Genomic DNA, 17,248 nt, shown 5'->3' with positions numbered 1-17,248 from the left:
CTGAACTAGGGCTCGGACAGTGATCCCCACCAGTGACCTGGGCCATCCTTTGGGCTCTTTGGTGAGAACCCTCAGCCTCCCGTCCTCAGTCTCTACCCTGATTGGCTGAGCAGGGGGTTATTGACAGGGAGGAGACTCAGGTCCTTGTTGTTCTCTTTTAAGACCAAGGAAATAAGTCAGAACCAGTTCTGTGTTTGATGAGTTTTGCTGCTTCTCTGCATTAATTGTCTCTGAGCAGTTCATGATTCTCTCTAACATTGCAGTTCTCCTCAAATACTTGCCGAATAATTACTGTCACTGTCATTGGTTTGGAGCTCATCTGAGAACACTTTATTCAGGTCATTCAGTGTCTGAAATTCAAGATCCGATGCTTAGTTTGAAAATCAGGGCTCTGGGGGCCTATTCCCAACTCTGCCTCTGACTGGCTGTGTGACCTAACACAAGTCAATTCTCCTTTCTCAGACATAGCTTCTCCCTCTTTCAAGTAGGGATAATAATGATCTGCTCTTACCTACCTCATGGTGCATGCAGGCAGGGCTGGCTCTAGGTCTTTTGCCGCCCCAAGCAAAACAAATTTTGGCTGCCCCCACCCCAGCCCTGGGCCCCCCACACACACTCCCCTGCTGCCCAAGCCCTGGGCTCCCCCCCCCCACACGCACACCCTGGCACTCCAATTCTGGGCCTCCTCCCATCCGCATCCTCCTGCCATCCCAGCCCTGGGCTCTCCCCTCCACACAACTGCTGCCCCAGCTCTGGGCTCTCCCCTCCCCGCCCACCAGTGCTCCCCCACCCACACACCCCCTGCCGTCCCAGCCCAGCCTGACTGGCTGTGTGACCTGAGACAAATCAATTCTCTTTTTCAGCCTGAGTTTCTCCATCTTTTAAGAAGGGATAATAATGATCTACTCCTACCTACCTCACAGTGGGTGGGGGATGGGTATCCATTGGAGAGTGTCACTAGGAGTAGGGCATAATATGAGGTGTCCTATCACGTTTACTCAGAGCACATTAACACATAGAATAGCTGAAACAGTCTATTTTATTTGTTTTTTTTTTATTTTGAAATTGGTAAAAGCAGCAATGACTTAGCTCAGACTGAAGCATCTTATCTAATGTTGGAGCTTTAAGTGTCTCCTCTTTGCGTTTGATGAGACAATTTAACACACTGTGACAAACAGGAGATGCTTTTCTTTTGCAAAGAGCTTTCATCCCACTTGTTATGATTTTGAGAAACAAACCGGTTTAGTGTGAATGGGATTTTCTGACAGAAACGGTTTCAATGAAATTTCCCCACCATCTCGATTCCTGGGCTCTATCCCTACCTCTAGGGGGGAGGGGGACGGTTTGTCCTTTAGAACAGGAGTCAGGAGTGTTGGCTTCTCTTTCTGGCTCTGCCACCACCCTTCTGTGTATGCCCTTGGGTAGGTCACTTCCCTTCTCTATACCTCAGGCTCCTCCCCATCTTTCCAATGGGAACAGGGACAGTTCTCCAACTCTGGGCAGTCATGAGCCTGAGTGAGATAAGGGGCGTTAAAGCCATGTGTGAAGGAGAAAGGGGAGTTTCACAGTGTTTAGCACCAAGGAATTCTAAAGTTTGCTAAAGTGTCTAGTCTGCGGAAACAAGAAATGGTCAGGGCCTAACTTTTTTAAAGCCCTTTCAGGGATCTGAGTCCCTGTCTTTTAGGTATCTGGGTTTCTTTGCCAGCAGGAGAGATGAGGTTCCTCCATTTTTGTGGCCTAAACAAACCAGGTGTTGTGCCCCAGTTCTCGTCTGAGATCCCTGAAAAAGAACATCTTCCCATCCTTGAACAAGACAGACCCTAACATGCTAGTTACATTTTAATAACACAAAAGCCTCCTCAAACCCAGTGTCACAATCACTGGAATGATTTTGCCTTGATATTTTACCGGTTGCAGACACAAAGCGAGTCAAATTACAGTTTCTCTTCAGAGTCAGTGCACACACAAGAATCCGGAGGCTTTTCATTCCTTAGGTTCTGCTGCCATTTCATTTCTGTCCTCTTCCAAGACTGATCATTGTGCAAAGCAATGTTTGGCCTTGGGAGTGTCCCCTCTGGTCCTTCCTTCTGCCTATGGGCAATTTAAAATGGCCCAGGGAGCCCCGCCGCCACCACCACCAGCCCAAGGGGGCTAAGGCAGCTTTCTGCTTGTCCTCGCTCCGTGTGGCACACCACCCTTGGAAGCAGCTGGCATGTCACTGCAAACCCTGGGATGTGTGTGGGGGGGTCTCCCCGAGTGCCAACTCTGCCTTCTGTGGCAATGGGAGCTGTGGGGTGGAGTCTACTGGCAGCGGTGCACAGAGACACTCCCAGCCCTCCTGCTTAGAGGCTTCCAGAGAGAGGTGCAGGTTGCTTTCGGAAGATGCCCGAGGTAAATGCTGCACCCCTCACCCTCTCCTGCACCCTACACACCCTGCTCCAACTCAAACCCCATATCCACACCCAAACTCCCTCCAGGACCCTGCCCACCACACCCACTCCTGCACCTCAACCCTCTGACTGAGCCCAGACTGTGCACCCAAAGTCTTTCCCAGAGACCAACCCCTCTCCCTCCCACACCCAAACTCCCTCCCAGAGCCTTACACAGGTGTGGGGTGGGGCAGGACTTGGTCCCATTCTGGGAACCACCAAAAATTATACAAACCTGCCAGCTCTGTCCAGCCCAACCTTCTGCTGATGCACCTCAGCCCACACCCGTGCAGGGTTTGAAGCTTTCATTGCTTAAATTCCAGGACACTGAAGGATTTCAGCTCCCCTTTGCCCAGAGGGAACTTTCACCTCACTCCCAACCAGGTTCTTGTCCATGGGATCACTGTAGGGGGGCTGGGTCCCTCTGGGTCTTTTCTCTCTCTAGGACAGGCCAGGGTGCAATAACTGGGGCATCTGAGCACCCAGGACCTTCTGTGGGGCTGCCATTCCCTTCCCCTTCTGTGGTCCCATCTGTCACTGACTCCAGCCTTTTTTCTATCCATCGTCAGCACCATCTCAAGCCAGCTGCACCCGCCTCAAAAAGTCAGTGTCCCCTGGTGGGTGTAAATCACTGACCACTCTCCTCTCTGAGCACTGACGGCCCCTCTGTTTCCTTGCCCCTCGGGCTGTGCAGATGGGATCTTCCCTCCAGTGCTGGAGGATTCGCCTTTCTCATCTACCATTGTCCCAAGCAGCACAGCGGGTGGGAATCTTAAACATACTGAGGTGACTTAAGAGCAACCCCCTCCCCATCCCCCCAGACCTTCCATGCAATTGTCACTTGCCACTCACTGAACAGGATTGAAACTCGGGCAGGGAGATGCTGGGTCACATCCGAGATGGGCATGAGCAAATTGTAGTGTGAAAAAACAAACTTGGAGACTGAACCCAGGGCCTCATACAGGCAAAGCATGTGCTCTACCACTGAGCTACATCCCCACCATTTGCAAGTCCCTGCTCTGAGGGCTGAACCTGCTGTCCTGGAAGTTGGTGGCTCATGGGGGACACTTTGCAGCAGGGCCAGATTCTACACAGCAGAGGAGGCGAGAGAGAGTGCATGCCCTGGACCCAGGGTGCAGAGATACAAGACTCAGCCCTCACACTGCATTGGCTGGGTACAGGGCTGAAAGTAACTTACAGGACTTACCGGTACTGCGGGAGTCCTGAGGGGGCGTGGCCTCATCCAGAAGAGGCGTGGCCTCTCAAGAGTTAAAGGCACTGGGGAACCAGCTGTGGCTGGGAGACCCAGAGCCTTTGAATTAACCAAAGGCTCCCAGCTGCAGAGGTGGCTGGGAGCCCCCTGGGGCTCAGGGGCAAATTAAAGGGCCCAGGGCTCTGGCCGCCAGGGGGAACCCCGAGCTTTGCGGGGCCGGGGCAAGGATTTAAAGGGCCCAGAGCTCCTGCCACTGAGGGGAGCCCCAAGACCTTTAAATCCTGGCCCCAGCCCGGCCACTAGAGCCGCAGTCGGGATTCAAAGGACTTTGGGCTGCCCGCAGCAACGGGGAGCTCTGAGGCCTTTAAATCTCAACCACAGCCGGGATTTAAAGGGCTCTGGGCTGTCTTCAGCAGGAGGGAGGGAGCCTGGCAGCACCACATAATGTAGCAGGCGATAGCTAACCCAGGTGGGGCACATGACCCCACACCCGCCCTCTGCAAGTGTTGTCTCTGAAATTAGGAAAAATCACAAGTTCAGGGCACAGCTGCACACCCAGAAGAAAGCTCAGCACAACACACCCAGGGTGAAGGGGGTGCTAAAGCTTGGCATCAAACCAGAAGCCTTTAGATCTTCAATCCAATGCACTCCCAGCTGAGCTACTTTGGCAAAGACCAGGCCCACCAGGAAGGCTTAATACACGAGCCACAGCACGTGCTGGGAAGATTTAAATCTGGATGTCACAAAACAGGAGACAAGCAGTGGACTTGGCCTGGAGGGGCAGGCTAGGGTTTCCTATATCCCATTCACTCAAGCCAGCACCTGCCCCCTCACAAGCTGTCACTGGCACCCCCAGGTCAGCAAGAAAGGAGCAGCGGTTCTCACTGGAACAACTCTTCTCGCAGGCTTCTCCCAAGCCTAAAACAGAAAACCATCTTGCCAGAAAGCAGCCTACTCGTGTCATAGTATAATTCCCAAATCTGGACCTTAGCGTCCAGGATATGGGTACTAGCATAAAGTCCTCTAAGCATAATTACCAGCTTAGATTCTGTAGTGCTGCCACCAATCAGGAATTTCTAGGGCCTGATACCCTCTGGTCCCCTCAAAACCTTCCCAGGGGACTCCAAGACCCAGATTCCTTGAGTCTCACAACAAAGGGAAATAAACCATTCCCTCCCATCTCTTTACCTCCTCCCAGATCTTTCCTGCCTGAGTACACTAGGAGATACCACGATTCAATTCCTTGAAACACAACACAGAGAGATCAAGTTTCTCTCTCTCCTTCTCCCAGAGGCAATACAGATTCAAGTTCCGTGAATCTAACACAAAGAGGAAATTTACCTTTCCCTCCCTGCTTCCCCCTCACCCAGAGGCAATACAGATTCAAGCTGCGTGAATCTAACACAAAGAGGAAATTTATTCTTCCCTTCTCCCCACCAATTCCCTGGAATATACAGACTCAATTCCCTAGAGCCTCAACTGGGAAAAAAAATCAAACAGGTCTTAAAAAGAAAAACTTTTAATAAAAAAGAAAGAAAAAGTAAAAGGTTTATCTCTGCACTTTAGATGGTAAAAAGTTACAGGGTCTTTCAACTTATAAACAATAGAAAGAAGCTTTCTCCAGCAGAAACACAATTTAAGCTATTCCAGCAAGTACACATATGCAAATAGAAAAAAAAACAAATTAAAAGACTATGGCCGCCTTTTCTTACTTACAATTCTGAATAGATAAGAGACTGTAGCAGGGAGATTGGCAGAAACCTGGTTGCACCTCTAGCCCCGTCCAGGACCCAGAGACAACAAAGCTAAACCCAAAACCCACAAACAAAGGCTTCCTTCCACACAAGATTTAAAAGTATCTTGTCTTCTGATTGGTCCTCTGGTCAGGTGTTTGGGTCCCTGTTTGTTAACCCTTTACAGGTAAAAGAGACATTAACCCTTAACTTGTTTTCCTTCCACCCAGAACCCCACATCTTTTCCTGGGCTGCAAGTAGCCACCCCTGGAATGCCAAGAGGCAGAAACAAGATTCTACCTCCCAGCAGCCAACTGCACTTCCATGGGTTCAACTGGCCTAATTCCTCCAGCTTCCCCAGGCTGACGCCAAGGTATTTTCTCCACTGATATCACCACCCTCTATTGTGCGGAGGTTGGGGTTATCCCAGGGACAGGCCAGTGGCAGAAGGAGGAGGCCTTGCTGGACAGCAAGGGGAGCTGGGAAAAGGAAGCCACTACGTTTCTGCCTGGTTTTGGGGCTGAGGCTCTTTTGCAGGTTAGGCAAATGTGAGAACCACCACACTACAGAAACTCCATCACAGTGTGCTGTCCTGCCCTGCCCTCAAATTCCCTGCACTTTGGTGGTGCTCACCCTGGCACACACCGAGGGGAGAACCTGGAGAAAATGGCGGCAGCTCTTCGATGGGTCAGCTGGCAGAGCAGAGGACTGGAGTCGGCACTCAGGAAGTCGTCCTTACATCCCCCTCGTGACTCCAGCTTGAGGGGGAGCTTCTTTTCCTTCCCCTTGCTGAGAAAGAGCAAGAGAAGAAAGAAAGTTCAGGAGGGCCAGCTGGCTACAGAAGCCAATGCTGCCTTTTCCCGCAGCAAAACCTGAAAGAAAGAACTTGCATTAGGTAAAGGGACTGCTGTGTTGCCAGGAAACAGCCCACAGCTGCACAGAGAGGGATCAAAGAGGCTGTTGAAGCCTGGGATTAAACCAGGGACCTTTCAATTTCCAGTCTAACGCTCTCTCAACTGAGCCACTTCAGCACTTGTAGGGGCCCACTTTGGGCTGCTGCTTCTCACCTTGAAGCTTATTCTCAACAAACCAGCTCTCCAGTCACCACTGGCCAATGCAGGATGGACAGCGCTTGCTATTTTAGCACTCGGAAATGTCATCAGCTAGTCTCTGGATCTCTCGAATGCTGCGCTTCAGTTCATGGGGGAAGGCGAGAGACACGACCTTTGAACAAAAGGCCTGGGGTTAACATCCTAACGCTGTCTCCTACTGTAACACTATTTAATACTGGCCAACCCTGTGCTGGTGACAGTTCCATTTCTAGGTGTTTGTACATTTCAGTTACTGTGAAAATTAAAAAGTTTCCATATGCTTAGAGGAAATGAATTTGTTTTATTTTCTTATATATGGCATGAATAAATACAGATTTACACATCCTAGCATGAAAATGTATTGTCTTATATGATAGAGAAAATCATGCGTCCAGATTGTGCATTGAAATCATGACATGAGCGACAAATGCAATAAAAAATAAGGTATTCAATGGTTTAACATATGGAGCAGGGGTAGGGAGCACCGAAGACACTTTTTGCCTTGAGTGGGGAGTAGCTCAGACCTCCAAAGGGCCTGGCCAGGAGCAGGACATTGGCACAGCAAGGGAGGGGTGTGGCAGTGACATCATAAAGGCCTTTTGCAGGACCTCAGACTATTGGTTCAAGGTGGTGGGGAGGTGGTGACCTCACAGAGAGATGCTGACATCAGCCAGGCAGGACGGGGCAAGGGGCCAGGGAATCCTCAGAGACCCCTGTGGCTTTGCTTCGCTTCAGCAAGTCTCCTTCTCCAGGTCTGTCTTTGAGGACTGAGAGAATATTCAGGTTCATGGACGTGAGCACCAGGAGGAACCTCTTTCGAGTTTTCTCCTTCCCTTTTAGTGATTTTACTAGAAAACAGCCGTCCCTGTTTAGAATGTAAGAGCCTCCTCGAAGGAAGGGTTGTTATGAGGGCATAACAGTTCAGATGCCAATGCCCCGCCGCCCCCACTGTAAGGAAGCTCCTGCCACCTGCTCTGTGTTTGCAGGGTGGGAGTGAGCAGCATCCACGGCAGAGATTTGCGCCTGGCTGCCGGAGCAGAGCAGCAGACTCAGCTGTCAGAACTTCCTGGAGCTACGAAAGGGGAGGGCCCCATGGCTCTGTAGCAGAATGCAGGGCAGGTGAGTTCATGGAGGGCATTGTGGGATACTGCTGGAGGCCAGTTACAGTTATATAATGAACGGCAGCATCTACACTGGCACTCTGTCACTTTAAGTTTGCTGCAAAAAGCTCTAGGCCTTTCGTCGAGGTGGTTTTATTTTGTCACCAAAACAGGGCAGTTTTGTGGCCAGATGTGGCATTGCAGTGTGTGCACCAGCCAAAAGCTGGTGACCGAGGGAGCGTTGTGTGTTTTTCACGCACCTCAGCAATGTAATGATGCTAAAATAACTTTGTAGTGCAGACCTGGCCAAAGATTCACACACACACACACACAACTTGCAAGGAAAACCTCATCTGCTCCTCTGCTTTGCAGAATCCAAACACAAGCAAAGCTTTTCAGGGCTTGGTGGAGATGTCAGTGAGTCAGGTGTGGTCAGACAGTGTGTTTTAGCTACATGCAGGCAGCATGGCTCAGCTGGCTAAAACACTTGCCTTGTAAGCAAAGGATCCTGAATTCAACTCCCAGTGGTACCTGGGGGAGTAGCTTTTGGGGCACCTGGTATTGGCTATTGTCAGAAGACAAGATTCAGAGCTAGATGGGCCTTTGGTCTAGCCCAGTGTGGTTTTTCTTATGGTTTAAATTATGCTCACAGCCACTGATAATAGAGTTACTGAAAGTTTGGGAGTCAGGAGCTGATAGGTTAGTGGTCCAGTCCCCTTGCAGATGACCTCCTCCCTCTGGGACAGGGGCAGATCTGAGCTCTCACACCAAATGCTCATTGTGGCTACCAGAATCTGTGGGCAGCTCGTTTAGTTTGCATCGAGGGTTGAGTCCTGCTTTGTGCCCAGTGTCTGAGAATGAAAATCCTAAACCGCCCTTTGAAATAACGAATGCAGCAGGACGTGTTATTGTCCCTGCCCCAAAGCAGACAGACCAATGGAGAAATGCCATTGAGTCCACGGTAATTCTCCACTGCCATTTTATCTTTTTTGCTTGCTAAACTCCCTCCCATCCTTGGGGGGTCCCAGACCCCAGTATTGAGCCTGAGCCGACACGTCTACACTGCAAATTTACCACCCCAAGGCCCAAGCCCCAGGAGACTGATCTGGCATGGGGCAGCCCTGGGTGTTTCATTGCAGTGTGGGCATAGCCTAGCATTACATCTACACTGCCATTAACACACCCAAGTCACTATTCTCAAACCCTGGGTCAGCTGATTCAGGCTTGTGGGGCTTGTGCTGCAGGGTTATAAAATTACAGTGTAGACACTTGGGCTTGAGCCCAGCCTCTGAGACCCCACGAGGGGAGAGGGTCTCTGAGCCTGGGCTCCAGTCTGAGCCCAAATGTCTACATTGCAGTTTTTAGCCTCACAGCCTGAGCCCTGGGAGCCCAAGTCAGATCATCCAGGCCAGCCGGGCCACAGGGATTTTATCTCAGTATAGCTGCACTCTCAGGGTACGTCTACATTGCAATGCAAGCCCAGGGTTAGCAGAAGTCATGTCAGTAGCCCCAACACATAAACCTAAACCACGAGGAAAAGACCCACCCACAAATAAGCTGGGCAGTGTCCTTCTCCCTAAAGTTCGTAAGTCCAGCAACCAAAAGTCATTTAACATGAGCCATCCCCTCTCTGCACCCCACTCACAGCTGTTGTCCTTAGTCAGGCAAGCCCAGAGGTGCCTCTGTAGAGTTCATCTGCCATCCTGGGTGGAAAACGGGGAAAATAAGAAGGCACCGTACTCACTATGTTGTCTAGGGACTCACTCACCCTTCCACAGCCACCCTGTCCTAAAGTTGGTCTAACACATACATTTTAGTATGAGGACTCAGACCCCAGCCCACTTGGCTTTGGAACCCATGTCCCCTGCCTAGCAAGTGCTATTGAATTGAGGGTGAGTCCCTCCATAGGGGTCTGCCAAGCACAGTTCTGCTGCCCTCGATTCACACAACAAGGACAACAACCCTTTAGTTCTCCTATCCCAATAACAAGGAGACTGGGAATCCAACACCAGCCAAAAGTGATCATTTTGGCAAGCAACCCAACATATTTCCAACATACTGTAAAATCCACATGCAGACTCATACCCGAAACCTTGCAAAAAAATCTTCCTGAGGAGGTCTGAAGCACCCGCTGCTGGAGGGAAGGAGGGAGCTATGGGCTGGGACTGAGGAGCAGTGTGAGGAGGAGGGGCCTCTGGGTTGGGATTGAGGGGCACTGGGAATAGGAGGGGGCTGTGGATTGGGACAGAGGAGAAGGGTGAAGAGGAGCAGGCTCTGGTTGGGAGTGAGGAGCAGTGAGCATAGGAGGGACTGTGGGTTGGGTCTGAGGAACATTGGGAATAGAGGGGACATGGGTTTAGGCTGAAGAGCATCCTCATTTGGGGATCCAACAGGACGGGGAAGGCAGCAGGCGATTCTAATTCCTTAGGGATATTCAGTGTGTGTGTGTGTGTGCAGGGGAGGAACATGCTATATGCCCAGAGGCCTTTATTCCTCCAGGCTGTGAGGACAGGGGGGATGTCAAGAAGTTGCCCCTTCAATCTCCACCCCCACAAAGGCCCTTCTTAGGAAAGGCAAAATCCTGAAGAGAAAAAACAAGATAAAAGAGTCCAGAAAGACAGATTTTTAAAGATATAGTGAGTAGCTCATCACCTAACTAGGGGCTTGAACTCTGCACCCTGCGATTAATGGCTTGCTGTGCTACCAACTGAACTAGCCAGGCTCATAGAGTAAAAGTGTAAGTTGGTGCAGAGCAGAAACTAGTCAAGAAAACAAGAGTAGGAAACAATAGGGGAAACCTGCTGCTCTCTCTAGCCTGGTCAACACTACGAGTTTATATCCAATTTAGCAGCATTAAATCACATTAACCCTGCACCCGTCCACACAACGAAGCCCTTTATATCGGTATAACGGGCTCTTAATACCGGTATCTGTACTCCTCCCTGATGATGAGTAGTGCTGAAATCGGTATAGCTATGTCGGATTAGGGTTAATGTGGCTGCAATTTGATGGTATTGGTCTCCGGGCACTATCCCACAGTGCACCATTGTGACCACTCTGGACAGCAATCTGAACTTGGATGCACTAGCCAGGTAGACAGAAAAAGCCCCATGAACTTTTTGAATTTTGAATTTCATTTCCTGTTTGCCCAGCGTGGAGTGCTGATCAGCACAGGTGACCATACAGTCCCAGAATCAAAAAAGAGCTCCAGCATGGACCATACGGGAGATACGGAAGCTGATCTCTGTATGGGGAGATGAATCTGTTCTATCAGAACTCCATTCCAAAAGACGAAATGCCAAAACATTTGAAAAAAATCTCCAAGGCTATGATGGACAGAGGCCACAACAGGGACTCAACAAAGTGCTGAAACTTAAGGAGCTGAGACAAGCGTACCAGAAAGTCAAAGAATGAAATGGACGCTCATGGAGGGAGGGGCGACTGATGACTGTAGTTATCCCACAGTTCCCACACTCTCCGAAAACCATTTGAATTCTTGGTTGAGCTCCCAAAGCCTGAAGGGTCAAAAACATTGTCGTGGGTGGTTCAGGGTATATGTCATTGCCTCCCTCCACTCGTGAAAGGAAAGAGAAAAAAAATCCTTTCTTGCCTTTTTCCAATGTCACTGTATGTCTACTGGATGCTGCTGGCAGACATGGTGCTACAGCGCTACACAGCAGCATCCCCTTCCCTTCCCTTCCCTTGCAGATGGCAGACAGTACAGTAGGACTGGTATCTGTCATTGTCATCCCGTGAGTGCTCCTGGCTGGCCACAGTGAGGTCGGCCAGAAGCACCTGGGCAAAAATGGGAATGACTCCCAGCTCATTCTCTTCTTTAAGCTTTGTCTAATGGACATTCAGTCCTGCCTGGACTATCCTAGCAGCTGGAGGCTGCGCTTCCCTCCCCACTTTGATCCCGGCTTGCAGAAGCAATAAAGTCAGTGTTGTTTCAAATTCCTGCATTCTTTATTACTTCATCATACAAATGGGAGGATAACTGCCACGGTAGCCCAGGAGGGGTAGGGGAGGAGGAAAGCAATGGATGAGGCTAGAATGACATGCAGCTCATCATTTCTGTGGGATCTCTGGGGCTGTGACCCGGAGTGGCCATTTGCCTCTCTGGGCTTGGCTGATAGTCTAGACAGAACTGACTCTCCATTAGACAAAACTTAAAGAAGGGAATGACCTGGGGAGTCATTCCCATTTTTGTCCATGCACCCCCAGCTGACCTCATTGAGGCCGGCCAGGACCACCAATGACAGCAGCAGACGGTACAGTATAACTGGTAACTGTCATTGCCAACTTGCAAAGCAGCAGACGGTACAATAGGGCTGTTAACCATCTTTGCTAACTTGCAAAAAGCAAAGGGATGCTACTGTGTAGCGTTGCAGTACTGTGACTGTCAGTATCATCCAGTAGATATACGCTGACAGTGAAAAAAGGCTGAACGGGCTCCATGGTTGCCGTACTATGACGTCTGCCCAGGCAATCCAGGGAAAAGGTCGTGAAATGATTGCCTGCCGTTGCTTTCATGGAGGGAGGACTGAGTGACCACATTTACCCAGAATCACCCATGACACTGTTTTTGCCCCATCAGGCATTGAGATCTCAACCCAGAATTCCAATGGGCAGGGGAGACTGCGGGAATTATGGGATAGTTACCCACAATGCAACGCTCTGGAAATTGATGCTAGCCTTGGTACATGGATGCACACTGCCGAATTAATGTGCTTAGTGTGGGTGCGTGACCTTGACTTTATACAATCTGTTTTCAAAAAACGGTTACTGTAAAATCGGAATAATCCTGTAGCGTAGACATACCCTGTGATTAACAACTTTGGTGGCTAATTGAAAGGCTGAGGTTCCAACCCAAGTGAAGATGGAGGTGTTCTTTTTTCAGTGATGAGAATCCAGTAAATTTTATCAGGTAGAAAATCTCTTCAATGCTGGTCTAGCCTAATTTGACAAGCATAAGTGGCATGTAGGAGAGGCTTTGTTTCCAGCTGTTTGGTGGTATGGTGGCGAGCATAGCTACCTGCTAAGCAGTGGATTGGGGTTTAATTCCCAGCCCATGCAACGATGTGACCTCTTCTCCCCTGGGAATTGGTTTAATTTCAGTCACATTGTATCAGTTTAGCAATTGAATGAGAGAATCAGTGTCCCAAATCCCAGCAGGTCATTAAACACCCAGCAGAGGAAAAAAGGAGCAGGACTATACAATGAGCAGTTGGAGTCATCCTGGTATTAAAATGTTTGGTTTATTTTTTAAAATTTTTTCCTTTACTTCCCTCTCCCTGTTAGACTCAGAGCCTTTAAGGTCAGAAGGGACCAGTGTGATTATCTAGTCGGACCTGCTGCACTTTGCAGGCCAAAAGATCCCACCCACCCACTCCTGTAAGAGACCCAGGAGGGGAGGCAGCTCTGTGCTCTGCCCCTACCCCAGGCAGCACATGGAGGCCCTCTGCTCCCCTCCCCCCATGGGTGTGCAGAGATGTGCCAGCAGCACTAAGGTGGCTCCCTGCCCACTTTGCCTCCGTCCCTCCGTGCCGCTCCCAGAAGTGGCCGACATGTCCCAGCATTCCCTGGGGCAGGGGGAGTGTCTCCATGTTCTGCGTCTGCCCCGAGTACCAACTCCACAGCTCCCATTGGGAGCTCTGGGGGCAGTGCCTGAAAGCAGAAGCGCACGGAGACCCCCTGGCCCCACCCACCTAGGAGCTGCTGCTGCAAGGTTGTGTGTACTGGTCACTTTGGGAGATGCAGTGCCCGGGGTCAGCGCTATCTCTCTTGCACCCCAACCTCCTCCCCCAGCAGAGATCCCGCACCCCACACCCAAATTTCCTCCCAGAGCTTTGCTTGTCTTCCTTTCACCCAGAACCTCCCTTCTTCTCCTGGGCTGCAAGTAGCCACCCCTGAGAAGCCAAGAGGCAGGCACAGGATTCTGCCTCCCAGCAGCCAACCACACCTCCCCAGGCTTTGCAGAATGAATGGTGGTGCTCTACTAACCCCACTTAGCTGCACTGAGCCACTTAGCTTCTCCCCTGACTTCCTCAGCTCAACTTTCCTCTTTTGCCCCATTCCTGCCTCACTTTCTCCTTTGGCAAATCACGCAGAGGAGGCCAGCAGGAAGAGCCGGCCGCTATAGGCCAACCTCCCAGGGCAGAGAAGACCAAGGTACAAGGCTTCAAATGGTGACTGGCCCAGATCCTCTAGCTTTCCCCTGCTGATGCCAAGGCTTTTTCTCAGCTCATTTCCCCATCTTCTGTCCTGCAGGGGTTGGGGTTATCACAGGTGTTACCCAAAATTAGGCCAGCTAGTAAGCATAGGGAGGACTAATGACCCACCAGAGTTTGGCAGAAAGCAGCACATTTATTATACTGACAGATAAGCTCCAAAGAAGATGGGTGGGGTGTCACACTTGCATATTCAGGCTCCCAGGACTGGCATGGCACTGGAGATGTCAGGATTCAGCAAGGTAAGTGTCCCACAGCGCCGCGATGGATGACGGGATGAAGGTAAGTCTTCCTGAGGCACAATGAAATACAACACAGAGAACCACTGGCCAGGTGGTCCAGGCGAAGGGCATTCACTGGACATACAAGCTTGTGAGTGCACAGCTGAGCGCATGGCCCCTTCCCCTTTTAAGGACCTGCGACTAGAGATGACTTGGCTGCATCTGGTGGGTCAGACTCCACCTTGGGCAGTGTCCATGCTCTGGGGGTGTGAGTGCTGCCTAATTAGAGTCCCAGACACCTTGTCTACCTGGGAGCTCTTCTGCTCTTCAACCAGCCCCTTCATCCCACAAGCATTCCAGGAGTGGGGGGAGGGGAAAAGCCACTTCACAGGTATTCAGAGAGGGAGAGGAAATATAACAGACCTTTTGAGCATAGAAATCACTGCTGCTTCTACAACAGCAAGGACAGGCCAGCAGAAGTTTAAGCCAGCATGTTCCTGTCTGGTTTCAAACCAAGGACCTTTTGTGTGTTAGGCAAACGTGCAAACCACTACACTACAGAAACTCCACCAGAGAGCTTTGCCCCTTCCTTAATAAGAACCTAAGAATGGCCATACTGGGTCAGACTAAAGGTCTATCCAACCCTGCAACCTATCTGTCAACAGTGGCCGATGCCAGGTGCCCCAGACAGACTGAACCTAATATGTAATGATCAAGTGATCTCTCTCCTGTCATCTATCTCCATCCTCTGATAAACAGAGGCTAGGGATACCATTCCTTACCCAGCATGGCTAATAGCCATTAATAGATTCATAGACTCTAGGACTGGAAGGGACCTCGAGAGGTCATTGAGTCCAGTCCCCTGCCCTCATGGCAGGACCAAATACTGTCTAGACCATCCCTGATAGACATTTATCTAACCTACTCTTAAATATCTCCAGAGATGGAGATTCCACAACCTCCCTAGGCAATTTATTCCAGTATTTAACTACCTTGACAGTATGGAACTGTTTCCTAATGTCCAACCTAAACCTCCCTTGCTGCAGTTTAAGCAAATTGCTTCTTGTTCTATCCTTAGAGGCTAAGGTGAACAAGTTTTCTCCCTCCTCCTGATGACACCCTTTTAGATACCTGAAAACTGCTATCGTGTCCCCTCTCAGCCTGCTCTTTTCCAAACTAAATAAACCCAATTCTTTCAGCCTTCCTTCATAGGTCATGTTCTAAAGACCTTTAATCATTCTTGTTGCTCTTTTCTGGACCCTCTCCAATTTCTCCACATCTTTCTTGAAATGTGGTGCCCAGAACTGGACACAATACTCCAGTTGAGGCCTAACCAGCGCAGAGGAGAGCAGAAGAATGACTTCTCGTGTCGTGTTTACAACACACCTGTTAATGCATCCCAGAATCACGTTTGCTTTTTTTGCAACAGTATCACACTGTTGACTCATATTTAGCTTGTGGTCTACTATGACCCCTAGATCTCTTTCTGCCATACTCCTTCCTAGGCAGTCTCTTCCCATTCTGTATGTGTGAAACTGATTGTTCCTTCCTAAGTGGAGCACTTTGCATTTGTCTTTATTGAACTTCATCCGGTTCACCTCAGGCCATTTCTCCAATTTGTCCAGATCATTTTGAATTTTGACCCTGTCCTCCAAAGCAGTTGCAATCCCTCCCAGTTTGGTATTGTCCGCAAACTTAATAAGCGTACTTTCTATGCCAACATCTAGGTCGTTGATGAACATATTGAACAGAGCTGGTCGCAAAACAGACCCCTGCGGAACCCCACTTGTTATACCTTTCCAGCAGGACTGGGAGCCATTAATAACTACTCTCTGAGTACGGTTATCCAGCCAGTTATGCACCCACCTTATAGTAGCCCCATCTAAATTGTATTTGCCTAGTTTATTGATAAGGATATCATGTGAGACCGTATCAAATGCCTTACTAAAGTCTAGGTATACCATATCCACCGCTCCTCCCTTATCCACAAGACTCGTTATCCTATCAGAGAAAGCGATCAGATCGGTTTGACACGATTTGTTCTTTACAAATCCATGCTGGCTATTCCCTATCACCTTACCACATTCCAAGTGTTTGCAGATGATTTCTTTAATTACTTGCTCCATTATCTTCTCTGGCACAGAAGTTAAACTAACTGGTCTGTAGTTTCCTGGGGTGTTTTTATTTCTCTTTTTATAGATGGGCAATATATTTGCCCTTTTCCAGTCTTCTGGAATCTCTCCCGTCTCCCATGACTTTCCAAAGATAATAGCTAGAGGCTCAGATACCTCTCTATAACTCCTTGAGTATTCTAGGATGCATTTCATCAGGCCCTGGTGACTTGCAGGCATCTAACTTTTCTAAGTGATTTTTTACTTGCTCTTTTTTTATTTTATCTTCTAAAACTACCCCCTTCCCATAAGCATTCACTTTGTTAGACATTCCTTCAGACTTCTCAGGGAAGACCAAAACAAGAAGTCATTAAGCATCTCTGCCATTTCCAAGTTTCCTGTTACTGTTTCTCCCTCCTCACTGAGCAGTGGGCCTACCCTGTCCTTGGTCTTCCTCTTGCTTCTAATGTATTGATAAAAAGTCTTCTTGTTTCCCTTTATTCTCATAGCTAGTTTGAGCTCATTTTGTGCCTTTGCCTTTCTAATCTTGCCCCTGCATTCCTGTGTTATTTGCCTATATTCATCCTTTGTAATCTGACCTAGATTCCATTTTTTATATGACTCCTTTTTATTTTGTAGGTCATGCAAGATCTCGTGGTTAAGCCAAGGTGGTCTTTTGCCACATTTTCTATCTTTCCTACCCATCGGCATAGCTTGCTTTTGGGCCCTTAAGATTAGTGTCTATTAATCTTTTAACTAACACTCTCTCTCTTTTATTTTCTAATAAATTTTAGCTTAGTTAATAAGAATTGGCTATAGCATGTATTTTGGGTGAGATCTAAGTTGGCTGGTGAGTCTTGCCCACATGCTCAGGGTTTAGCTGATCGCCATATTTGGGGTCGGGAAGGAATTTTCCTCTGGGGCAGATTGGCAGAGCCCTGGAGGTTTTTCGCCTTCCCCTGCAGCGTGGGGCATGGGTCACTTGCTGGTGAATTCTCTGCAGCTTGAGGTCTTCAAACCACAATTTGAAGACTTCAATAACTCAGACATAGGTTAGGGGTTTGTTATAGAAGTGAATGGGTAAGGTTCTGTGGCCTGCTTTGTGCAGGGGGTCGGACTA

The 17,248-nt window shown here is 49.3% G+C and overlaps 1 protein-coding gene, 1 long non-coding RNA gene and 1 other non-coding gene across 3 annotated transcripts in view; 1 reads left to right on the top strand and 2 right to left on the bottom strand.

Moving 5' to 3' along the window:
• LOC127037812 (zinc finger protein 333-like) overlaps positions 1–17,248 on the bottom strand; it is a 1,302,204-nt gene that overhangs the window by 773,810 nt on the left and 511,146 nt on the right. The gene's annotated exons all lie outside the window — the stretch shown is intronic.
• LOC127037876 (uncharacterized) overlaps positions 1–17,248 on the top strand; it is a 216,318-nt gene that overhangs the window by 114,303 nt on the left and 84,767 nt on the right. The gene's annotated exons all lie outside the window — the stretch shown is intronic.
• On the bottom strand, positions 6,334–6,406 carry TRNAS-GGA (transfer RNA serine (anticodon GGA)). Its single transcript has one exon. It is a non-coding gene; the product is annotated as a tRNA-Ser (tRNA).

The sequence above is a fragment of the Gopherus flavomarginatus genome, chromosome 20 (genome assembly GCF_025201925.1).
Source record: "Gopherus flavomarginatus isolate rGopFla2 chromosome 20, rGopFla2.mat.asm, whole genome shotgun sequence".
Lineage (NCBI taxonomy): Eukaryota > Metazoa > Chordata > Testudines > Testudinidae > Gopherus > Gopherus flavomarginatus.
The sequence above is the reverse complement of the archived record's forward strand: the minus strand, read 5'-3'. Positions and strand labels throughout refer to the sequence as shown.